Below are 26,568 nucleotides of genomic sequence, written 5' to 3' on the forward strand. Positions count from 1 at the left end.
GTGGGAGGCATGTGGAGGGGGGCTACTTTGGAGTGCACTGGGGGGACTCTGGGGGGTGGCATGTGTAGGGGGGGTACTGTGGAGGGCACTGTGGGGGGGAATACTGGGGGGGCACTGTTGAGGGGGGACTGTGGAGAATGCTGTGGTTGGGGGGAATGAGGGGGGCTACTTTGGAGGGCACTGTAGGGGTGACACTGGGGGGCACTGTTTGTGGCACTGTAGGGGGGGACTGTGGGGGATCATTAGGGGGGCACTGTGGGAGAGTGCACTGTGGGGGGGGGGGGTCATTGTGAGGGGGGGTCGCTGTGGGAGGGGCACTATGAGGGCATGTGTGTGTGGGGAAATGTTTTGTTTTACTTTACTTTAGCAGGGTGGGGGGGCAGTAGGTAGCCTTGCAGTGGGGGGCTGCAGGAGAGTTCTCTCTCGGCTCTCCCCAGCCCCTCTCCATTCACTATACACAGTGCTGCTGTTTACACTCATGGTAGGATTTTATGGTGAACCATGAGTGTATAATGCAGTCTCCCCTGGTCACACCCCCTCTGGTTATAGTATGCAGCAGGGGGCGGGGCCTGGGCGGGGAGAGACTGTAGAGCAGTTCAATAGAGGTGGGCGTGTTGTGGGCGGAGCTTGGACGTGAGCTGAGGGAGGCCATGAAATCCTGCCTTTTCATGCCTCTTACTGCCATCGGGAGCGCGCACACAGAAGAGGGAGAGCGCAGAGCATTGTGGGAAGGCAGCACAGAGGTGCCATCTTTGAAAGCTGCAGTGAAGATCAGATTCTAAGGTAAGAAACTGACATTGCAGCTGATCTGCCGGCCGGTTTGAGCCCCTGTATGCTGTGTGTTACTATCCTTACTGAAAGGGAAGCAGCAGCATTATAAAAAATTTTTACCCTGTGTGGCCGGACAACTCCTTTAAGGTAACTCCCAGGTAAGGTATGTAATGGGGCCTATGATGAAAGCCGAAATTTAGCCCCACTAATTTTATCAAGCACGAGGGTGTATTAATGTAGGCAATCTCGCTCTTATCAGAATTTATTCTTAATTCTGTAAGGGTTGCCCATTTACTAAGCAAGTCCATTAAATTTGGTAAGGAGGTTAATGGTTCAGTGAATGTGAGCAATAGATCATCAGCAAAAAACTTAATTTATATTCCCCTCTTGCCTGACTAAACCCTCGCATATTTGGATTTTGACGAATTGTGATAGCTAACGGTTCTACTCCAAATGCAAAAAGGGCTGGTGAGAGGGGGCACCCTTGACGTGTACCCCACCTAATTGAAATGGGGGTTTCTTTATTCGTAGGAAGCTTTAGGAGAGTGGAGGGAGTGGAGTAGAGAGATCTAAGTGCCTGAGTGAAAGCCCCTCCAAACCCCATCCGCTGCAGTACCAGAAATAGATAGTCCCAGGACAACCTGGGCTTCTGCACATGCGCAGCCAATTTTTCTTTGGCGCGCATGAGCAGATGCCCATGGCAAGTGCAGATCGGCGCGGGACATCGCCGAGGATGGGGATGAGTATTTTTAGCTCCCCTCATGGATCCGATCCCTGGTGACATCTCCTACCTCCCGGGTACCTAGAGGGAGATCTAGGCTTCTGCGCATGCGCCACCAATTGTTCCTTGGCATGCATGCGCAGAAGACGGCGAGGGTCCGTTCTAGACCAGATCACCACAGGACATCACGGAGGACAGGAGTAAGTAGTTTCAGCCCCCCTCATGCATGTGATCTGGAGGGGAGCTGAAACTCTAACTTTTAAAAACTTTTTAGCGCCAATCAAACGACCAAGGGGTCGGGAGGTGCTTTTCACAGCTTGGGATGACAGCTCCAGGTTGTGACAGCTCCATGGAGCTGTCACATCCTCAGCCCATGATGCTTTAATTATCAGAGGATGCATGTTTTTACGTCCTTGAGTATTAAAGCCCACTTAGGCAGGACGTAAAAAGGCAATGGGGCCTTCACTAAGGGGTTAACTAAGGAAACTGTGCAATGATAACTTAAGCCCCTTTCTCAAGCACATAGTTTAGATATCATTAGGCGTATATTTGCAATTTCCTGCTATTGTGGTAGTTTTGGTGTGAAGTTACAGATAATGTAGGGTATAGGCTTTAGAGATGAGCGAGCACCAAAATGCTCGGGTGCTCGTTACTCAAGTCGAACTTTCAGTGATGCTCGAGAGTTCGTTTCGAGTAACGAACCCCATTAAAGTCAATGGGTGACTCGAGCATTTTTGTATATCGCCGATGCTCGCTAAGGTTTTCATTTGTGAAAATCTGCAAAACACAAGAAAGTGATGGAAACGACACAGAAACGAATAGGGCAGGTGAGGAGCTACATTTTGGGCTGCATCTCAAGTTCCCAGGTCCCACTATTAAGCCACAATAGCGGCAAGAGTGAGACCCCCCCCCCCCCCCACTGTCAGCATAAAGATCGTTCTCCTCTGCCACAGCTGTAACAGCTGTGGCAGAGAAGAACGATGTTAGCCCATTGAATTCAATGGAGCCGGCAATACAGCCGGCTCTATTGAAAGCAATGGGTTGCCGGCGTACGCGGGATGAATTGTCGGGAAGGGCTTAAATATATAAGTCCTTCCCTACAATTCATCCAGAAATGTGTAAAAATAATAAATATATATGTATTGGCTCAGCGCAGGGACAGCTGAGAGCTGCCCCTGAGCCAATCAGAGGCAGCCCTCACTCACCCATTCATGAATTCATGAATGGGTGTGAATGAGGGATGCCTCTGATTGGTCAGGCTGTGACCAATCAGAGGCATCTTATTCAGCAGGCGGGGATTTTAAATCCCCGGCTGCTGAATACTACTCACAGCTGTTCAGAGCAGTTCAGGAGAACTGCAGCCTGCCGCGCTGAACTCCGTCTGCCGGGACCAGGTAAGTATATATATATTTTTTATTTTTACACATTTCTGGATGAATTGCAGGGAAGGGCTTATATATTTAAGCTCTTCCCGACAATTCATCCCGCGTACGCCGGCAGCCCATTGCTTTCAATAGAGCCGGCTGTATTGCCGGCTCCATTGAATTCAATGGTCAGTGCTCATTTAATCGAGACGAGTACCGCGTGGTGCTCGTCTCGAGTAACGAGCATCTCGAGCACCCTAATACTCGAACGAGCATCAAGCTCGGACGAGTATGCTCGCTCATCTCTAATAGGCTTCTATCTCTTAGGCTTTTATTATGTGTGTCTTTTACTCATTTTAGGATGTGTTAATGGTTTTCTCCTTCTTCCTACATTATCTGAAATTTAAGAAAAAATATTTTATACCTTTTTTATATTTTTCATTTACTATTGATATCGGAGCTAACAGAGCTCCTCTTACGCTCACTGCGTGGGCCAAATTAGATATTCAGAAGTTTGTGCACAAAAGGTAGCAGATTAACACAATGCTCTGTATTAAACCAGTATGCTTCTGATTTATTCAAAGGCATACAATCGCTTTTATGGACAAGCGTTACATCACAAAATAGGAGTTGTGACCCCTATTGTGCTCATACAGGATTGGTTAGTCCCAGGATATGGTAATTCACACGTTAGTAAAGTATCAAAAGTGAAAGAATTTGGAAAAAGCATATAGCGTTATCAGTAAATGAGAAGCTTATCCAATCAGAATGTACAACTACTCTGTGAGAAACATGAGGGGAAGGGGGGGAAGATGCACGGGCCTAAGACATTCTGATATCGTATAGGAACACCTTTAACCGTTTAACTGCTAACCTTTTACTAAGAGAGTAGATATAACAATATATATATATATATATATATATATATATATTTTGCCTAAAGTGATATAAGAAACACAAGACAAGATAATAAATGATACAAAGCATTCTCCTATTATTACTATAACACCATCAATGTGACTTTTATAATATTTTCTATATTACATTAGAAAACTTTTATAGCATTGCCTGTTTTACACTGGTCCCTGTCCACTTTACAGCTGGTCCCCAGAATTAATATTTTTAATATATATTTTTTACTTCCAATAAATGCTGTCTTCACACCTTTTTTTCTCGCCAAAACGACCGCAATAGCCAGAAATTTCAAATACATGACTACTGATATATAAACTTCATGCACACATTACCTGGCTGGACACTGTTATGTGCTTGAGAAAGGGGCATAAGTCATCCCCCAAAGCGCGTTGCCCACTTCCCTTAATTAGCCTATGTTTAATATTTTTATAATTAATTAAGAATGTAAAGTTCATATTATTTTATAAATAAACCCTGAAAACCTTAATCTCCGGTGGATCCATTAATCTAAGCCTTTGAGAACACGATTGTGGTACATCATAAATCAGGATTAGGGGATTGTTCTCAACTATAATCCCCTGTAAATTAAGTGAATTTTCCTTACTTCTGCTCTTTACGTACATATGATCATATTCGCTGGGTATTGCTCACTTATTTGTATCCTGTCAGTGATCACAAGTGACGTTTTCTGTAATTGCAGTTGTTCGTTTTTCTTCTCTATCCTGGACCAGAATGCCATAAAAACGTCTTCCAGCCATGACTCATCTCTGTTCCCTTTGTGGTTCCACTATGTTATAGTGCCCACAGTGCGTCCTTATTCAATATTGTCCACCTTTAAGACCTCCGTTACCCATCTTAGTCTAATAGTAAGTCTATTTTCTCTCTTTATTCCCACATAGGACACATATGCCACCACTCCCAGACTGGGAATCTGCCCTGCAGATTCTTAGTGGGTCCCGATGTCTAATCACGGCCCCTTTAAATTGTAGGGCTCTGGCCTGAGGCACACACAAAGCAAGCCCCTTTTCTTCCTAACGCTGCCCACCTGGCAGCATCAGGGTGTTCTGTGCAGGCAGAGCTAGTGATAGCATGGCTGTGTTGTTTGGCTCCGCTTCTCCTCTGTCTTTCCCACTGCAGAACGCTGTTCCCAAGTAGTGCAGTGTACTCTGGCTCTCTCCTGGACTCCAATCGATGGTGGATCTTCATATTGACTGTTTGGGCAGCCAGCAGGGGGCACATTACCACTCACCAGTTGAAACAGTGCACAGCTACAGTTACAAGCAATTCATGGAAAAACAGATGTAGGGGACACTTGGGTAGCAGCCACTCTACCTTCCCTGCTCTTTGCCAAGTGCCTAAGCTGCCTTTTATTCCTGTTCTCCTCCAGGCTCCTCCTGCTGCAGTTCTCCACTCATCCAGAGTACTCCATGGGTGACATGGCAGGTATGTATGCATAATTGTGCTTGCGTGCCTCAGTAAGTAAGTATTAATGTAGCATGTATATAGAGCACTGCTACAGTATGTGTTTGTACCATCTGGTGCTGTGTGTCCACGTGTAGGTAAAAGTCTATGGGTATGCATCAATGCAGATTTTTCTCCATGGATCTGCTGAAGATTTTCTGCTGCAGAAAGTCCTCAGAGTCTGCACCATGTGAACATAACTAAATCTCATCCACTTCACTACTACTGTATATGCTGGGAATTGTTCATGCTGAAATTTTGCACAGACAATCAGCAGCATTTATGCTTCATGTGGAGGAGACTGTGCACAGAGCAGCTAAGTCCTGTGTGAGGATGAAGAACTTACAACTTCTTTCTTACATTGGATACAGCAGATACCTGAAAAGGGTTAAAATTCTAGAAGAATTTGATCCAAAGTTTTGCTAAATGTATGGTCTGGACAGTGCCTCTGTTAATAGTGGCCAAATGAACCTGTAGTAGTTTATGGTGTAACAACAGGAATGTGTGGAGCAGTGGGGGTGTTCTAGGTGAGAAAAAAAAACCCCTGTCCCAAAAAAGGGACCTCAGGAGAGAGCATGCATGGAGCAGAACTGGGGTGCGGGTGGCCACCCAGAATAAAACACAATGTATAAAAAACTCCTGCGCTTAGGGGACCTCTGACGACACCAAACAATAAATAAGACCACGGAAGTGAAACTCTTGTAGTCAGTATATCAACGTATAGGTAAACGACACCTCGGTGGTAAAGTGAGGAAGCACTTTTTATTTGATAACAGTAAAAGGTGCAACGCGTTTCAGAGCTCTCAGGGCTCCTTTCTGCATTGTACAGAAACCATGTTATGTATTGCTCTAGCAAGAGGTGAGTGTAATCACAATAACAACTTTGCATTCAATAAAAAGCTTTTACATGCAGACGCGAGGAACTGCGATGGGGCTAAACCTCTATATGGGTGCCTTCGAGTCTGGGGTCAAAGATCCCCGGATTTCACTCTATTGCAGGTTCATTGACGATATCCTCATAGTTTTGGATGGCTCAACATCAGACCTTGCTAACTTTGCTGAAAAGCTCAATAGGAATGACTGGGGATTACAGTTTACAGGAAGTTCGAGCAAAGAAAAATAGTCTTTCTAGATCTAGAAATATATATTCAAAACAATACAGTTCTAACAAAAAAGTTCTTCAAGAAGGTCGATTCGAACAGCTATTCGAACTTCAAAAGCTGCCACGCAAAAGAATGGAAACTGAATATTCCCTTCGGACAGTCTAAGAGAATAAGACGAAACTGCACGAGAGTCGAAGATTACGAAGAACAATCTAAGATTTTGGTAGATTGTTTTCTGGAAAAAGGGTACCCAAAGTCCTTAATTGAATCAGCCTATAATAAAGTTCGGATACAATCAAGAGATACTAACCCGCAAAAGAAAGACAAGAAGAATTTTGACGCAAGAAACCTCTTCACGACTGAGTACAGCTTCTAGCAAAGCCTTATAAAGAAAATACTGAATAAACACCGGAACATCCTCAGAGGAGACCCCTTTCTGACAGATGAAATTCCAGATAAGCCCACCATCATATTTCATAAAGGCTGACCCTTGAAGAACATCCTAGCTTTGTCACTTCCAAAAATTTGAGCCGCCCGTACTACATGCACCCCAGCCACATATATCCCCCAAGGGGTCTACATATGTGGGATGAAAACTGCAAGTGCTGTGATAACATCCAGTCCAGTAGAAAAGAGATAGATCTGGGGAATGAGAAAAGATTCCCAATCAAACATTTCTTAAATTGCAGTACAACCTACCTGATTTATCTCATCAAATGCCCATGAAGCTTAAATATATAGGGCGCACAACGAATGCCTTTCGGATACGGGCAAACCAGCATAGATCGAACATTAATAGAGGCTACACCCGACATAGTGTATCAAAACACTTTCTACATCACCACAACAAAGATGCATCAGGAATGCGGATAACCCCTGTGGAAAAAATTACACCTAGGAATTTTTCCAAACTAAGGGTGACTACTACCCACTACAGTTTTTTTTTTAACAATTTTGCGCGATTGCGATTTTAACATTACAAGTCCCATAGACTCCTGCAGAAAAAAAAACGCTGCGAATTTCGCAGTGAAAAAAAAATGTAGTGGGTAGCCACCCTTAAAAAGAGGGAAATGTTTTGGATTGTCTGATTGAACACTTTAAAACCCAGAGGGCTCATTGAAGTTCTGGAGAAAATATGATACTGTATACAATATATAAGATTAAAAATGAAAAACTATTAACCCTTTCCAATCCACTGTCTGACGTCTAAAGACATTCTGATTGAAGGCTGTACAGCTCCAATGTCGGAAGACGTCCGGCATGGTATTCTATAGATCACTGGCCGCTCTGTTGTCGGGGGCCTCTCCAGCATGTCACATACTGCAGTACTGGCTCTAGCCAGCAGATGGTTCCATTGTATAATGACAGAAAGAGAAACCCCCCCCTAGGAAATCCTGAATCCAAAATTGGATTGGAAAGGGTTAAAATTCCTGAGAATATGATTCCGTAAAGATTATTTTCGATCCCAAAAATTCCCCATTTACTATTTACTCTATACTATCCCATCCTTTCTGCAGTTCTTTCTTGTCTATTTATTGAATTGATTTCTTACAATTCCACTCTAAAAAACCCACTTCCTGGAGTTGGAATGCACCACCACTGAATTTAAACCGCAGAATCACGTCACTTCCGGTGATGCGATCCCCTCTACCTCTCGCAGTAACACAGAGCCGCACAGAGTTCCCACGCCATCTGAGTGAAATTTAATTCTGGTCATTAATCTATAAATTAACTATTGTGGTGAACTAAGGGCTTACAGACCAATAATATCTCCTATAATACCTGTTTGCTATTCATTGTGATTACACTCACCTCTTGCTGAAGCAATGCATAACATGGTTTCTGTACTATGCATCCCACATATTGGGGCTTGCTAATTATTGAGATTTCACTTACTCCTTGCTGAAGCATTACATTTTTTTCTGTGTATTCCACACACTGAATTTATGACTACTCTACATACTTATTTGTGCGTCCCCTTATGTGTGAGATATATGTAACCCCCCCCCCCCCCCCATGCTAAGATTTGTGTTATTTCAGATGAACTAATTGTTTTAAACTTTGCCATGGCCTTTTATTCTAATTTATTCATTCATTATTGCTCGTGCGTTTTATATGCACCAATGCTGAAGATGGTTTTCCTTTATCTTGCTCTTTGTGCACTATGCACTCACTACTTTTATCCTCTCTTTTATTGATCAAATATTTTTAATATTTGCATGGCTTATAATTAGTTTCTGTCCTTGAGAAAGGAGCCTTGAGAGCTCCGAAATGCGTTGCAGGCTGGGTTCACACAGGGTGTATTTGCCGCAGAATTTCCCTGCGGAATTTTGCTGAAGCAAATCCGCCTGCGGCCGCTAATCCTACAATTCACTAGCTGTGTGGATGAAATTTGTCAAAAATCTCTTCCACACGTGGTGGACAATCCGTTGCAGCAAAGCCGGCATGAGCTGGCGCTGCAGTACAGACTCCCGGGCGCGCAGCATGTCAATTCTTTTTTTTCGTTGCGGCTTCATTCCTCTCTATGGGAGAGCTGCCTGCAACGGAAAAGCATGCGGCTAAGCCACTCCAAAACCCGCTGCTAAGTGCCACGGGTTTTGAAACTGCGCTTATCCCACTTAAATCTCACGTTTTTTCGCTGTGGCAAAACTGCGAAATTTCCGCGGTGAAACCATCCTGTGGGAACCCAGCATTAGGGCTTAGTGACACAGGCGTTTTATTCGCGTGATTTTTTGTGCACACAAAAAAAAATCGTGTGACCAAAGCCAGCGTTACAGCTGAAAAAACGCTGCTAGCAGAGTATATCAGCCCAAGGGGCTTGGTCACACGGGCGCTGCCCGCTATCCTCTGCCACAGCTGTGGTAGAGGGGAACAATCTTTAGTATATGTTCTCAATGGGGTTGGCGCTGCTACCTTTTATTATTTTCGTTCTTGTTCCTAGTTGAGTGGGAATCTCTGGGGTACTTGAGCTGCTCTTAGAGTGATAGTATCGTCTATCTCCCCTCCTGAATCTTTGTTTGAATTTATTTCTAGTAGTCTAGGATTTTTGAATCTAATCAGAACTATGGTCTACTATCTAGTGTAGGTTCCTGATTATGCTACTCTCATGGTAGCGGTAACGCGTTGAACCGCGTATCTTTTTCTGAACTATTCCTTTTGGTTGGTTCTGCACCTAAACTACTGAATTTTGCTTATGGGTTTATGACTCCACGACTGTTATGCAGTTGTCATCATTGTGGGTCATTTCTCTCTGTCTTATGACCATTCAGTCCTTTCGTGTTGTGCACGATTTAGCCACTTTATTAATCTCCAGTGGCACAAAAAGTTTTCAAGGATTGTTTGGCTTGTAGGCTACCATACGAATCTAGGTGAATTATTTGTCGAACGATCTAATTAAAATTCGTGGTTGACCTTATTACCCTATCCAGCATTTTGGAGCACGTCCTCAGCTGGCGATTGAAGAAAGAACCGTTTTTATAGTTTTTCAGAGACTCTAGATAACAAAAGTCTTGTCCATTCTTTCCTGTTGGCAGTCTTTTGTCCCCCTACAAAACATTATTATTGGGGTGTCTGCTAAAGGAATATTTGTTGCTTTTGTGTGTGTCTCTTCTAAAGACTTGATTATCAAGCCTTTTTTTACCGAATGATCTATTAAAAGTTATATTTTAGAGTCTTTTCCGAACCCTGACAGTGAAAAAACATGTATAATAGTATGAACTCATCCAATGATGTCTAGATTAGAGATGAGCGAGCACCAAAATGCTCGGGTGCTCGTTACTCGGGACGAACTTTTCGCGATGCTCGAGGGTTCGTTTCGAATAACGAACCCCATGGAAGTCAATGGGCGACCCGAGCATTTTTGTATTTCGCCGATGCTCGCTAGGGTTTCCTTGTGTGAAAATCTGGGCAATTCAAGAAAGTGATGGGAACGACACAGCAACGGATAGGGCAGGCGAGGGGCTACATGTTGGGCTGCATCTCAAGTTCACAGGTCCCACTATTAAGCCACAATAGCGGCAAGAGTGGCCCCCCCCCCTCCCAAAAACTTTTACTTCTGAAAAGGCCTCATTAGCATGGCATACCTTTGCTAAGCACCACACTACCTCCAACAAAGCACAATCACTGCCTGCATGACACTCCACTGCCACTTCTCCTGGGTTACATGCTGCCCAACCGCCCCCCCTCCCCCCCACAGCGCACACCAAAGTGTCCCTGCGCAGCCTTCAGCTGCCCTCATGCCACACCACCCTCATGTCTATTTAGAAGTGCGTCTGCCATGACGAGGAACCGCAGGCACACACTGCAGAGGGTTGGCACGGCTAGGCAGTGACCCTCTTTAAAAGGGGCTGGGCGATAGCCCACAATGCTGTACAGAAGCAATGAGAAATAGAATCCTGTGCCACCGCCATCAGGAGCTGCACACGTGGGCATAGCAATGGGGAACCTATGTGCCACACACTATTCATTGTGTCAAGGTGTCTGCATGCCCCAGTCAGACCGCGGTTTTTTATTCATAGACACAGGCAGGTACAACTCCCTATTGTGAAGTCCCTGTGGACCGACAGCATGGGTGGCTGCCTGGAACCCTCCGGCGGTACATAAAAATATCCCATTGCATTGCCCAACACAGCTGAGGTAGTAATGTCGTGCTTAATGCAGGTGGGCTTCGGCCCACACTGCATGCCCCAGTCTGACTGGGGTTCTTTACAAGTGGAAACAGATGCATTTATAATTCCCTGTGGACCCACAGCATGGGTGGGTGCCAGGAAGCCACCGGCGGTACATAGAAATATCCCATTGCATTGCCCAACACAGCTGAGGTAGTAATGTCGTGCTTAATGCAGGTGGGCTTCGGCCCACACTGCATGCCCCAGTCTGACTGGGGTTCTTTACAAGTGGAAACAGATGCATTTATAATTCCCTGTGGACCCACAGCATGGGTGGGTGCCAGGAAGCCACCGGCGGTACATAGAAATATCCCATTGCATTGCCCAACACAGCTGAGCTAGTAATGTCGTGCTTAATGCAGGTGGGCTCCGGCCAACACTGCATGCCCCAGTCAGACTGGTAATATGTACCTTAACAGTAACCGCGTTGGTGGTAATGTGGTGGTGACTGCGGACCTAGTAGCGCGGTTTTATTTTGTTGGTTTTCGGAATGTGGCCAGGATTAAGTGGGCCGTGGCGGGGGATGTTTTGGAGGCACTATGTGTCCTCTCCACGTGTCCGTGGTTATATGCACCTTAACAGTAACAGCGTTGGTGGGAAATGGCCTCGCCGCCATCATGTCTTTGGGAAGCCTCTGTTTCCACACCCCAGAGACATACCATTAGCAGCGGTATAGGCAGAGCCCAGAATTAGTAACATTTCAGCCGTAGCATTAGCGACAGGCCCCACTAACATATCACTAGCAGCATTATAGGGGGAGCACAGTCTTAGTTTCATTTCAGTAATAGTAGCAGCCTACACAGGCCCCAGTAACAATTCTGAAGCAGCAGTATAGTGGGAGCGCAGTCTTAGTTCCATTTCAGTAGCTGCAGTATAGCCAAGGCCCAAGTTACATTTATGTAGCTAAAGTGTAGGCCAACCCCACACACACTTCTGTACCATGAGTGCAGGCGAAGAACATAGAAATTGCTATGATTACACTGTAGGTGAGGGCCCCAAAACATTGGTGTACCAACAGTACTAATGTACCTCAGTAAAAATTGGCCATGCCCAACCAAGATGGCAGGTGAAACCCATTAATCGCTTTGGTTAATGTGGCTTAAGTGGTAACTAGGCCTGGAGGCAGCCCAGTTTAACAAAAAATTGGTTCAAGTTAAAGTTTCAACGCTTTTAAGAGCATTGAAACATATAAAAATTGTTTAGAAAAATTAGATGAGTGAGCCTTGTGGCCCTAAGAAAAATTGCCCGTTCAGCGTGATTACGTGAGGTTTCAGGAGGAGGAGGAGGAGGAATATTAGACACAGATTGATGAAGCAGAAATGTCCCCGTTTTGGATGGTGAGAGAGAACGTAGCTTCCATCCGCGGGTGCAGCCTACGTATTGCTTACGTATCGCTGCTGTCCGCTGGTGGAGAAGAGAAGTCTGGGGAAATCCAGGCTTTGTTCATCTTGATGAGTGTTAGCCTGTCGGCACTGTCGGTTGACAGGCGGGTACGCTTATCTGTGGTGATTCCCCCAGCCGCACTAAACACCCTCTCTGACAAGACGCTAGCCGCAGGACAAGCAAGCACCTCCAGGGCATACAGCGCGAGTTCAGGCCACGTGTCCAGCTTCGACACCCAGTAGTTGTAGGTGGCAGAGGCGTCACGGAGGACGGTCGTGCGATCGGCTACGTACTCCCTCACCATCCTTTTACAGTGCTCCCGCCGACTCAGCCTTGACTGGGGAGCGGTGACACAGTCTTGGTGGGGAGCCATAAAGCTGTCCAGGCCCTTAAAGACTGTTGCACTGCCTGGGCTGTACATGCTGCTCGATCTCCGCACCTCCCCTGCTACCTGGCCCTCGGAACTGCGCCTTCTGCCACTAGCGCTGTCGGATGGGAATTTTACCATCAGCTTGTCCGCCAGGGTCCTGTGGTATAGCAACACTCTCGAACCCCTTTCCTCTTCAGGAATGAGAGTGGGAAGGTTCTCCTTATAGCGTGGGTCGAGCAGTGTGTACACCCAGTAATCCGTAGTGGCCAGAATGCGTGTAACGCGAGGGTCACGCGAAAGGCATCCTAACATGAAGTCAGCCATGTGTGCCAGGGTACCTGTACGCAACACATGGCTGTCCGCACTTGGAAGATCACTTTCAGGATCCTCCTCCTCCTCCTCCTCCTCAGGCCTTACACGCTGAAATGATGACAGGCAAGCAGCATGGGTACCGTCAGCAGTGGGCCAAGCTGTCTCTTCCCCCTCCTCCTCATCCTCCTCATGCTCCTCCTCCTCCTCCTGAACGCGCTGAGATATAGACAGGAGGGTGCTCTGACTATCCAGCGACATACTGTCTTCCCCCGGCTCTGTTTCCGAGCGCAAAGCGGCTGCCTTTATGGTTTGCAGGGAACTTCTCAAGATGCATAGCAGAGGAATGGTGACACTAATGATTGCAGCATCGCCGCTCACCACCTGGGTAGACTGCTCAAAGTTTCGAAGGACCTGGCAGATGTCTGCCAACCAGGCCCACTCTTCTGAAAATAATTGAGGAGGCTGACTCCCACTGCGCCGCCCATGTTGGAGTTGGTATTCCACTATAGCTCTACGCTGCTCATAGAGCCTAGCCAACATGTGGAGCGTAGAGTTCCAGCGTGTGGGCACGTCGCACAGCAGTCAGTGCACTGGCAGATTAAACCGATGTTGCAGGGTGCGCAGGGTGGCAGCGTCCGTGTGGGACTTGCGGAAATGTGCACTGAGCCGGCGCACCTTTACGAGCAGGTCTGACAAGCGTGGGTAGCTTTTCAGAAAGCGCTGAACCACCAAATTAAAGACATGGGCCAGGCATGGCACGTGCGTGAGGCTGCCGAGCTGCAGAGCCGCCACCAGGTTACGGCCGTTGTCACACACGACCATGCCCGGTTGGAGGCTCAGCGGCACAAGCCAACGGTCGGTCTGCTCTGTCAGACCCTGCAGCAGTTCGTGGGCCATGTGCCTCCTATCTCCTAAGCTGAGTAGTTTCAGCACGGCTTGCTGACGCATGCCCACCGCTGTGCTGCCACGCCGCGCGACACCGACTGCTGGCGACGTCCTGCTGCTGCTGACACATCTAGATTGCGAGACAGAGGTTGAGGAGGAGGAGGGTGCTTTAGTGGAAGAAGCATACACCGCCGAACATACCACCACCGAGCTGGGGCCCGCAATTCTGGGGGTGGGTAGGACGTGAGCGGTCCCAGGCTCTGACTCTGTCCCAGCCTCCACTAAATTCACCCAATGTGCCGTCAGGGAGATGTAGTGGCCCTGCCCGCCTGTGCTTGTCCACGTGTCCGTAGTTAAGTGGACCTTGCCACTAACCGCATTGGTGAGGGCGCGTACAATGTTGCGGGAGACGTGGTCGTGCAGGGCTGGGACGGCACATCGGGAAAAGTAGTGGCGACTGGGAACTGAGTAGCGCGGGGCCGCCGCCGCCATCATAGCTTTGAAAGCCTCCGTTTCCACAACCCTATACGGCAGCATCTCAAGGCTAATAAATTTGGCTATGTGGACGGTTAACGATTGAGCGTGCGGGTGCGTGGCGGCGTACTTGCGCTTGCGCTCCAACACTTGCGCTAGCGACTGCTGGACTGTGCGGTGCGAGACATTGGTTGATGGGGCTGAGGACAGCGGAGGTGAGGGTGTGGGTGCAGGCCATGAGACGGTAGTGCCTGTGTCCTGAGAGGGGGGTTGGATCTCAGTGGCAGGTTGGGGCACAGGGGGAGAGGCAGCGGTGCAAACCGGAGGCGGTGAACGGCCTTCGTCCCACCTTGTGGGGTGCTTGGCCATCATATGTCTGCGCATGCTGGTGGTGGTGAGGCTGTTGGTGGTGGCTCCCCGGCTGATCTTGGCGCGACAAAGGTTGCACACCACTGTTCGTCGGTCGTCAGGCGTCTCGGTGAAAAACTGCCAGACCTTAGAGCACCTCGGCCTCTGCAGGGTGGCATGGCGCGAGGGTGCGCTTTGGGAAACACTTGGTGGATTATTCGGTCTGGCCCTGCCTCTACCCCTGGCCACCGCACTGCCTCTTGCAACCTGCCCTGCTGCTGCCCGTGCCTCCCCCTCTGAAGACCTGTCCTGTGTAGGCGTTGCACACCAGGTGGGGTCAGTCACCTCATCGTCCTGCTGCTCTTCCTCCGAATCCTCTGTGCGCTCCTCCCTCGGACTTACTGCTCTTACTACTACCTCACTGCAAGACAACTGTGTCTGATCGTCATCGTCCTCCTCACCCACAGAAAGTTCTTGAGACAGTTGGCGGAAGTCCCCAGCCTCATCCCCCGGACCCCGGGAACTTTCCAATGGTTGTGCATCAGTGACGATAAACTCCTCTGGTGGGAGAGGAACCACTGCTGCCCAATCTGAGCAGGGGCCCGAGAACAGTTCCTGGGAGTCTTCCCGCTCCTGAGCATGTGTCATTGTAGTGGAGTGAGGAGGCTGGGAGGAAGGAGGAGCAGCAGACAGAGGATTCGGATTTGCAGCAGTGGACGGCGCAGAACTGTGGCTGGACGATAGGTTGCTCGAAGCACTTTCTGCCATCCAGGACAGGACCTGCTCACACTGCTCATTTTCTAATAAAGGTCTCCCGCGTGGACCCATTAATTGGGCGATGAATGTGGGGACGCCAGAAACGTGCCTCTCTCCTAATCGCGCAGCAGTCGGCTGCGACACACCTGGATCAGGAGCTCGGCCTGTGCCCACACCCTCACTTGGGCCTACGCGTCCTCGGCCGCGTCCACGTCCTCTAGGCCTACCCCTACCCCTCAGCATGCTGTATTACCAGTGATATGATTTCACAGGCAGGAAAGAAATTGGCGCAAGCCTGCAGGCCAAATATAATTTTTTAACTTTTTTTAAAAAGGAAAGGCCCACTGCCTCTAGTGAATGAATAATAAGTTTAATAACTGTGTTGCGGCCCTGCAAAAGTGTCACAGAACTTTACTGTTGCAGAGTTATTAACTGTGGCAGAGCAGGTATTTCCCAGGCAGGAAAGAAATTGGCGCAAGGCTAAACTCAACCGTAGCTGCTTGTGCCTGATTTTTTTACGTTCTCCACGCAGCACACACGTACCCAGAGCCCTTAGGACTGACAGAGGAAGGGCAAATATACTTTTTTCCCTTTTGTTAAAAAATAAAAGGCCCACTGCGTCTATTCAATGACTAATAACTGTGTTGTGGCCCTGCCTACACAATTCTGTGCCTGTAGTATCAATGGAGGGTGCAATGCTCTGCACCGCCGATTTTGAGAAATAAAAAAGCAACACAGCTAACAGCAGCCTGCACAGTACTCCACACAGTTAAATGTGGCCCTAGAAAGGACCGTTGAGGTTCTTGAAGCCTACACTCACTCCTAACACTCTCCCTGCCTAAGCACCACTTCTGTCCCTAATACCGGGTGCAATGCTCTGCACTGCCAATTTTGAGGAAAAAAAAAAATTTCTCCACTGCTAACAGCAGCCTGCACACACGTAGATGTGGCCCTAAGAAGGACCGTTGGGGTTCTTGAAGCCTACACTCACTACAAACACTCTCCCTACAGCAACTCCAATAGAACAGCACTTTCCCTCAGCTAACTCACAAGACATCTGAGTCGAGCTGCGGGAGGGGCCGACTTTTATACTCGGGTGACATCTGATTGCCCCAGCCACTCACAGCAGGGGGGTGGTATAGGGCTTGAACGTCACAGGGGGAAGTTGTAATGCCTTCCCTGTCTTTCAATTGGCCAGAAAAGCGCGCTAACGTCTCAGAGAGGAAACTGAAAGTAACCGGAACACCGCGTGGTACTCGTTACGAGTAACGAGCATCCCGAACACCCTAATATTCGCACGAATATCAAGCTCGGACGAGTATGTTCGCTCATCTCTAGTCTAGATCATATGCAAATATACAGGGTGTAATGAAACAACATACAAAAATTGTGATTTGTATCATACATGAAAAGAATTTATTCAGTTTATCGGCAAGTTAGTGGGAAAGAGAAATTCTAGTCCGAAGGGGTGAGGACTAGTTATATGATTCAATCAATTTGGAGAAATAAGTTTCAGCTGAGACTTTTACCCTGTATGGAGTTTGGGGATTTTAAATGTGAGTCATTGTCATGAGTATCCAACTTTGAAAAAGACCGCTAGCCGGTGGAAACGCACCGTTGCCGTGACTTAAATGCTACTCTAAGATTTTAATGCACCGTCTGAAGCTGTTATGTAAAAACTTCTAATAATAAAGGAACAAGACTTTTTGCACTACAAACCTGGCTATATCCACCTAATTGAAAGCGGAGTCCAAGACATCCTGTGCCTACAGGCTCCTGATGTAAATGAGGCACTCAGGTAATTATTATTTTCTTTCATTCCACATCACCGAAGATCCAAGGATAAACGTCTGTAATTTATTCGGTTTCATGTACATTACAGATAACAAGGTCAGATCCTCACAGCTTGCTTTACACAAATCCATTTATTCACAGACTCACAGTCTCGCTGATAATAACCAGAACTAGTCAGTATTACACAACGTCCCGATGATTCTGTTCTTATCTGGAACCTGAGTAACAAGAGAATAAAACAGAAAAAGACCAGACATCAGTAATTAGGGGAGAACAGACAAAGGTTATGTATACAAGGTTATTACAGATGATTTTCCCGATGTGGAACCCTCAGAACTCTATTCTATGACACTCAGATACATAAATTTCATATAAATGGAAATAGATATTTACACATTTTCATATAGCAAAATTGTCTTAACAGCAAAGGCTCATGTCCACGGGCATTTTTAAATCACGTATGTGTGCGATGCACGGCCATGTGATATGAGGTGAATGGAGTCAATGAAAGTTAATGGACTTTCATTGATCCATGCACACGTGTCTGTAGATACGTGTGAGAAATAGATCGCAGCATGCTCCATTTCCCTGCATATCACGCAGCGTGAGCCCTATACATTTGTATAGGTGCAGTGCCTGAGTGAGACATGCCAAAGTGGGGGAGACCATGGGGATTGCAAGATGGATGTCATGGGTGGCCCTGCAATCTGTCCCAACAATGGTGGCAAAGGTGTCCTACTCGGTCGCAGCACAGTGGCACAAAACACAGATACATTTCTTATTAAGATGAACGGTGGTTTGTCACGTGACGCCAGCACTTCATCCGTGACTATGGTAGTCAATGTCGAGAAATAATTTGACAAGTGCTTAGTCTACTTCAGTATTTTAAAGTAGTTGAAACACAGTACAATTCAGAATTGCAGTCTTGCAAAATGATAGCTGAACAAACAGTTACATGCAGTACAGTTGATTCACTTGTAAACACAATTTCCTCTTCAACGCTCTCTCCCTCTATTTGAACTTGGAAAGTTACTCAGTATGGATTCTCACAGGCCTAGTTATCTGTTGGGCACAATGGAGCGCATCCGTGCAAGTCTCACACGAAGTCCTCAGAAATCCACCAATAGAACCAGCAGAGGATTGGACGTTGACTGTGTGGAGGATTCTGCACAAATGTCTGCGATATTATGCCTACTGATGGCAATGGTTACCGGCCCTGAAACCGGACAACAAAGCGTGGCGACATTCTGAGAGAGTATATGAACCGTAATGGAGACCGATGGTTTCATGGAGTCTTTAGTGTTTATTGTCCACCTTTCGGGCAACAAACATAATATTGGAATCTGGGGGAGGGAAAACCACCTGTCGACATCGGGCGTATGTGCGACTCCCCTAAGGTGATGTGTTCTGCGCTATAACCTGTGGGAAAGTGTTCGTCCCCTTGTTCCTCAATGAGGAAACAATCCAGGGAATTTGGTACCCGGACACTACAGATATGGTTTCTGCCGTAGCTGAACAGGAAATCCCAGGTTTTACATTCCAAAAGAACGGGGCACCCCCTCTCCTTACCCACAGCCATCCTTTGTCAAAATGATATTAGAAGTGAGCGGCGACTACCACACAGATGTTTCCCTAGCCTACCATCAAGGCGATGGGTCATACCTTTTTCTTTGCTCTCTCTTGAGCCCTATATCTGGGGGGTTTGCTGGGGTTGCTTGCCTGAAATCTAACTACTAGGAAACTAGCTTTATGGCTTGTCTATCTTGAGAGCATGCACAGCGTCTAAAAGTGTTTCTACAACTAGGTCAGGAGAGTTTGACTCATACTAATGTCATACCTCCATACTAATGACCTCTATGCAAGCAATTTGGACATCTAAAAGTGCTTCTACAATTAGGTCAGGAGAGTTTGACTTATATTAATGTCATACCTCCACACCAATGACCTCTAATGCGAGCACTTTGGGTTGGAATCTAGCACTTTAGCTATTCTTGTTTGCTTAAGTGCAATTAATTGGGTCAGGAGATCAGGACATAATTTTATGCCTTATCCCCATATTGATGACCTAAATTCTAACTCGATACGCTAACTACTTTGAGTATCCTACTTGTGCATGACAAGCATTATACCATCTCTCTAGCGCTCAGATATTTGAGAGCAGTGCCCCCCCATATTTTCGGGGACGCTCTACTCTACCTCTGTGCGTGTATTGACGGGCATACTTTGAAATAAACACCTCTCGTTATGTACCTACATATATCATCTAGCTATTAACCGCTAGCACACAAGATAAGCTTCCTTGTTTAGAGGTACCTTTTGGCAGGCCCCCAACGCTAAGAGTTACCTTAATGCCCTAATTGAGAGTATAGAACTCTCCTATAATAAGGATATTTATCCTGATCACTACACAAGTTTTGCTGTATTCATCTTAGATACAGCTTTTTATATATTAGTTTGATGTTCTCTCGGGGATTTCTCATTCCCTCTACCTTTGAACCTATGACTCAAGTACTGTATCTCCTGATGATCCAACAAATTAATGGTGAAACGCGTAGAGTATAAGTACTGACTAACTCTAGTACTGATCTGAGTATTTGTACTGGCTTACTCAAGTACTGATCATCATAAGTGAATACCTAGATGGTGATCCTGTCTTGTCGACACCCATAACAATTCAGGACGCTCAATTGTTGGAGCCTGAGTCCTGATCACTGATAGTGATAGTGTTCCATCACAAGTGAGAGTCCAAATGGTAACCCTGCCTTGTTTACACATAGAATAAACCAGCTCTTTTGGCTCCTATATTGAATTATTCTTTGCTTTTTTGAATCCATCTTGGGTAGAGTGTTTTTGTTTGTTATCATAAAACATTTTTTTTATCGCTTATCAAGTATCAAATAACTCCAGGTCCTCATCCTCCTATAACGAATCTGTGTCTGGAGGTACCTGGTTGCTGTGTGTTGTCTTTGTAGTGCCCAGTTTATGTCTCTTAATATATTTAATAAAATACGTTTTTAGTGGTAGTCACGTCTGTGAATTGGGCTTATATTTCCTAGTTGACTCTATACTGCCCCCTCTGTGAAGTCGTTAATAACCTGTGGGAAAGTGTTCGTCCCCTTGTTCCTCAATGAGGAAACAATCCAGGGAATTTGGTACCCGGACACTACAGATATGGTTTCTGCCGTAGCTGAACAGGAAATCCCAGGTTTTACATTCCAAAAGAACGGGGCACCCCCTCTCCTTACCCACAGCGATCCTTTGTCAAAATGATATTAGAAGTGAGCGGCGACTACCACACAGATGGATTGGCTGTGATGATAGTAAACTACAAGTCTACAGGCCCCCTTGCCACCCACCATGATCTGCGAGTACACATCCCAGAAGCCATTGCATCAGTCAGTTGGGATCCACTACAACATGTATGGCAGGCACTTGACCACAGGCTTCATGTGTGTCCATTGACAAAGGGGGTCACATTGAAGATCTATAGAAAACATTTTGAGTTTCTGTTTCTAATTTATGTATCTGAGTAACATAAAACGGGAGTTATGGGGGGTTCAAATCGGGATGATCATTTGTAATAACCCTGCATATAGTCCTGGTAATGACCAGTGTATACTTGTGTCAGAAAGTCCCTTACAAGCTGCTATTGTAATGTTCTCCATCCACCCATCTCCTGTCATCTCCATCACGGTGAAGTCCTATCCAGTATGTTTCCTCTCCTCGCTGTCCGAGAGTTCTCTTTATAAACTCCTGTAAGAAATGAAGGACAATCATTATATTATATGTATAATAGATCTGATAATGCAGCACACTGTTGCTTGTCTACTAGTCCTATAATACCCTTATATATAGACCCCATACCTGCTGCTCCTGTTCCTTTATGGCCAGTAGATAAGCTCCCATCATCCTACAATGAGCCCGACTCTGGTTCCATGTTCTGTATGTTCCATCTGAGTAGTAATAACAGTCATCTCCATGTAGAAGCCAATCAGGAGGACACAGATGACATCCTGCAAAGTTTTTTTAGGTTGCTGTTACAGTTATTACTAAGGGTGCTATTACATGAGCATTAGTGGATGACGCTAACACTCACGATTTACCACTTATTGCTGGGCTGAATTTGAAAGACCAGGTGCAGCCCGGCAATTAGTGGTAAATGATGAGTGTTAGCGTCATCCACTAATGCTCATGTAATAGCACCCTTAGGCCTCGGTCAGACGACCGTTTTTCACGCGATTTGCGGATCGCATGACGGATACACATCCGCAAATCGCGTGACCGGGGCCGAAAAATCGCCTGAAAAATCTGCAGCTAGCAGCGTTTTCGGTGAAAAGGCCCCGATCACAGGAGCGCTGTCCAACCCATTGAATTCAATGGAGCCGGCAATACAGCCGGCTCCATTGAAAGCAATGGGCTGGCGGTGAGCGTGGGATGAATTTTTTCGGGAAGGGCTTAAAAATATAAGCCCTTCCCTGAAAATCATCCAAAAATGTGTAAAAATAAAAAATATATATATACTTACCTATTGAATGACAGCTGAGAGCTGCCCCTGATTGGTCCCTGCGCTGAGCCAATCCGAGGCAGCACTCACTCACCCATTCATGAATTCATGAATGGGTGAGTGAGAGCTGCCTCTGATTGATGAGGGCTGTGACCAATCAGAGGCAGCCCATTCAGCAGGCGGGGATTTTAAATCCCTGCCTGCTGAATACTACTCAGAGCAGCTCAGGAGAACTGCCGGCCGGCCGCGGCTGTACTCCGGCTGCACGGACAAGGTGAGTATATATATTTTTTTTATTTTTACACATTTTTGGATGATTTTCGGGGAAGGGCTTATATTTTTAAGCCCATCCCGAAAATTCATCCTGCGCTCGCCGGCAGCCCATTGCTTTCAATGGACAAACATCATTCTTCTCTGCCACAGCTGTTACAGCTGTGGCAGAGGAGAATGATTTGTGTAGTATATACTCTCAATGGGGTCGGCGCTGCTGCTGCCGGCCCCATTGAGCGCATATAGAGAACACAAGGAATCGCAGATCGCAGATAGACGCGATTTGCGATTTCTTGTGTCCTATAATTTATCGGACAACCGCATAAAAAACGGCCATGTGTCTGATACCATTGCAAAGCAATGGTTCTAAAAATGCGCAGATCGCATGAGCAAATCGCAGGAAAAACCGCCCGTGTGACAGAGGCCTTAGAGTGTTGGTAATAACAGGAAAACCATCTACATACATTCATAATAAGTGTGCTGCTGTTTCCTTTGGAGGTCTTCTGTATCCTACACACTGATGAATACAGAATCATAACGAAGGATTCACTAAAAAAATGAATGTTGATCGCTTACCCACATGTATTAATTTGAAATCTAAGATCCTACAGGATCCCCTAGTGATGTTACCCATTACTGCAACAATAACATTGTGATCAGAACGGCTTGCTCCTAGAACCATTCTATTGAATCTACATTTGTGGTACTACTAATCTGTCAGTTTATATCAGTGGATATCCATCTCTCAGCTCTTATAACCAGAAGCAGCGGGAAGCAATGCTTGTAAAAAGGGGTGAAGCTGGCCTGGGGGGAATGTTGCAGACACCAGACTGCTCTTGGAGAATAATAAAAAAAATTTCAAGGTTGCATGAATCTTCAATAGGTTACGAGTGAACATTACAGTAAGTCTAAGTTAACGCAGATTTTGTTATGAATTTGACAGTAGAATCCACATTCACGCAGATTTCCCATCAAATCCACTGCAAAATCTACACAAAACTGTTTAATGTATTATAATGCAGATGTGTGCCATATAGTGCAGATTTTTTTGGGGGGAGGGGGGTGGGGAATGGAGGTGTGAGTGACATTTCCCTTCTTGATCTGGATTCCACTCGGAAATCTGCAAGTGGGTTTACCGCACTGAAAAGAGAGAGAGAGAGATTCTTCTGTGATATCATCAGCCCTTTGCAATTCAATCGTGGAGAACCGATGGGTGACGTGACAACCAGATGCCAGACAAGGAAGGGCCTCTGGGTTGCCATGGCTTTTAACGTGAATAAATAGAGATTATACAATGCAGTACAAAAATACTGCAGTGTATTCTCTGAGGGACAAAGAAAAAAGGTGAACAAAAAAAATAAAAAATAAAAAAAACATTATTAGTCACTTTTGCCTTTTATCACATCCATAGCAACCTGTACAATAATATTAAACACACTTTTTATACCATATGGTAAAAACTATTAAAAAAGCAAAAAAAGTATCCAAAATGTTTTTTTTTTTCATTTCATCTGCCATAAAAATGCAATTAACTGATCAAAAAAGTCACATGTACCTCAAAATGGTACCAATACAAATTACAGCTCATCATATAAAAAACAAGCCCTCACACAACTCTGTCCATGGAAAAATAAGAAGTTATTTGAATGCAGTGATGCAAATAAATATTCTCCCAAAAAAGTTTTTACTGTTTAAAAATAGAAAAACCTAAAATATATATAATTTTGCTATCATCATAATCGTACTGATCGGCAGAAAAATGCTACCATGTCATTTATACCTCATAGTCAACACTATTAGAAACAACTATGACAGAATTGATACATTCTTTCACCCTCCCCCCTCAAAATTCATAAAAGTTTTACAATATATTGTATGTTCCCCCAAATCACACTAATAAAAACTACAGTTCAACAAGCAACGGAAAAGCCCTCATATGGCTGTATTAGCATAAAAATAAAAAATGTTATGACTTTATAAAGTCTCTATAGCACTAAAGCAAAACATTCTCACTAGTTTATGTAAATATTTATGAGTGTCAGAGAGATAATGATTTACTTACCTAAAGAACTGTCAGTCTTGTTCAAACAGAGCTCCTGTTGTAGATGATTTAGATGTAGATTAAGACTTCTGTATTTCTCATTATGATAAACTGAAAGAAATCAAGTAAACCTTAAAATGTCAGAAGCAAACAGAGACTGGTTTTCCAGCACCTAAAGATTCCCATATACATTAGTTTTTTGTTGTCTGAACCTGATGGGGCCAGACAACTTTCTGATGTGTATGGGAGCGGCTTAACTTTACCCCAACAGATAATGTCAGGAAAAAAAAGATCCAGAATGTAAAATGTTCAACACCCAATCCTTTTCTTCTCTGGGAGATAAGTCCCTGCCATGGATGTCTGACTGCTGCTTACCTCCCTAAACACATGGGTGCTCAATAGAGATGAGCGAGCGTACTCGTCCGAGCTTGATACTCGTTCGAGTATTAGGGTGTTCGAGATGCTCGTTACTCGAGATGAGTACCACGCGATGTTCGAGTCACTTTCATTTTCTTCCCTGAGAAATTTGCGCGCTTTTCTGGACAATAGAAAGACAGGGAAGGCATTACAACTTCCTCCTGTGATGTTCCAGCCCTATACCACCCCCCTGCAGTGAGTGACTGGCGAGATCAGGTGTCACCCGAGTATTAAAATCTGCCCGCCCGCGGCTCGCCACAGATGCATTCTGACATTAGTTCAGGGAAAGTGCTGCTGATGCTGGAGCTGCTATAGGGAGAGCGTTAGGAGTTATTTTAGGCTTCAAGAACCCCAACGGTCCTTCTTAGGCCATAGTCAGAAATCGCAGATCGCACCTATCTGCGATCTGCGATTGCTGTTCTCTTCTCTATATGCGCTCAATGGGGCCGACGGCAGCAGCGCCGACCCCATTGAGAACATATAGAAGACAAATCATTCTTCTCTGCCACAGCTGTAACAGCTGTGGCAGAGAAGAACGATGTTTGCCCATTGAATTCAATGGAGCCGGCAATACAGCAGGTTCCACTGAAAGCAATGGGCTGCCGGCGTGCGCTGGATGAATTGTCGGGAAGGGCTTAAATATAGAAGCTCGGGCCAATCAGCTTGAGCCAATCAGAGGCAGGTCTGACACACACCCCCTTCACACTCACTGCTGGCCGCGCTGAACTCCGTCTGCCGGGACAAGGTAAGTATATATATTTTTTTTATTTTTACACATTTCTGGATGAATTGCAGGGAAGGGCTTCTATATTTAAGCCCTTCCCGACAATTCATCCCGTGCACGCCGGCAGCCCATTGCTTTCAGTGGAACCGGCTATAAGCATGTAACCCAGGAGAAGTGGCAGCGGAGTGTCATGCAGGCAGTGATTGTGCTTTGTTGGAGGTAGTGTGGTGCTTAGCTAAGAGGGTTTTTCAGAAGTAAAAATTGTTGGGAGGGGGGGGGCACTCTTGCCGCTATTGTGGCTTAATAGTGGGACCTGGGAACTTGAGATGCAGCCCAACATGTAGCCCCTCGCCTGCCCGATCCGTTGCTGTGTCGTTCCCATCACTTTCTTGAATTGCCCAGATTTTCACAAATGAAAACCTTAGCAAGCATCGGCGATATACAAAAATGCTCGGGTCGCCCATTGACTTCAATGGGGTTCGTTACTCGAAACGAACCCTTGAGCATCGCGATAATTTCGTCCCGATTAACGAGCACCCGAGCATTTTGGTGCTCGCTCATCTCTAGTGCTCAAACATTTATGTGTATCGGGGAACTGAGGTAAAACAGCTGTTGGATGAATGATCATTCAGCAGGCAGTTGTTGAAAGTGTATGGATACCTGTCCTTCCCCTACTGATGTCCGAAGACTTACAATGCAATAATATAATGTTCACTTATCCTGGCCAACATTCAACATCGCAGCAGTTTGGAGTATATATACACGTACATATAAACACACACACACACACACATATATATATATATAGTAACGCTTGGAGGATTAGTCACCGGGACCTCTATCTTCCTTCATAAGGCAGTTGGCACACACAGTTATTTACTTTCACACCAAAGGTTGTCTTTACAAGAGTTGTAAGGCACTTTTTAAATTTTTTTCGATTGATGACCTGTCCTCAGAATAGGCCATCAATAGATGATCGACTGGATTTTAACACTCAGGATCACCACCAATCAGCTGGATCTTGACACTGCTGTCACTACAGACAGCGCAGGAAGCAGATTGTGCTGACCATAGTAGAGCAGACCAAGTTGACAATACATTGAATTCAGTGGGAGCTGCACCTGCAATACCAACCCGGGCGGCTGCACTATAGTCAGCACTATCTGCATCCTGCGACATTCCATAGTGACACTGGGAAACAGCTAATTAATGTGGATCCTAAGTGGCAAGCCTCCTTTGATCATCTTTTGTTGATCTGTCCTGAGGAGAAGAAAAAGAAAGTGAACAG

Source organism: Eleutherodactylus coqui, chromosome 4 (genome assembly GCF_035609145.1).
Source record: "Eleutherodactylus coqui strain aEleCoq1 chromosome 4, aEleCoq1.hap1, whole genome shotgun sequence".
NCBI lineage: Eukaryota > Metazoa > Chordata > Amphibia > Anura > Eleutherodactylidae > Eleutherodactylus > Eleutherodactylus coqui.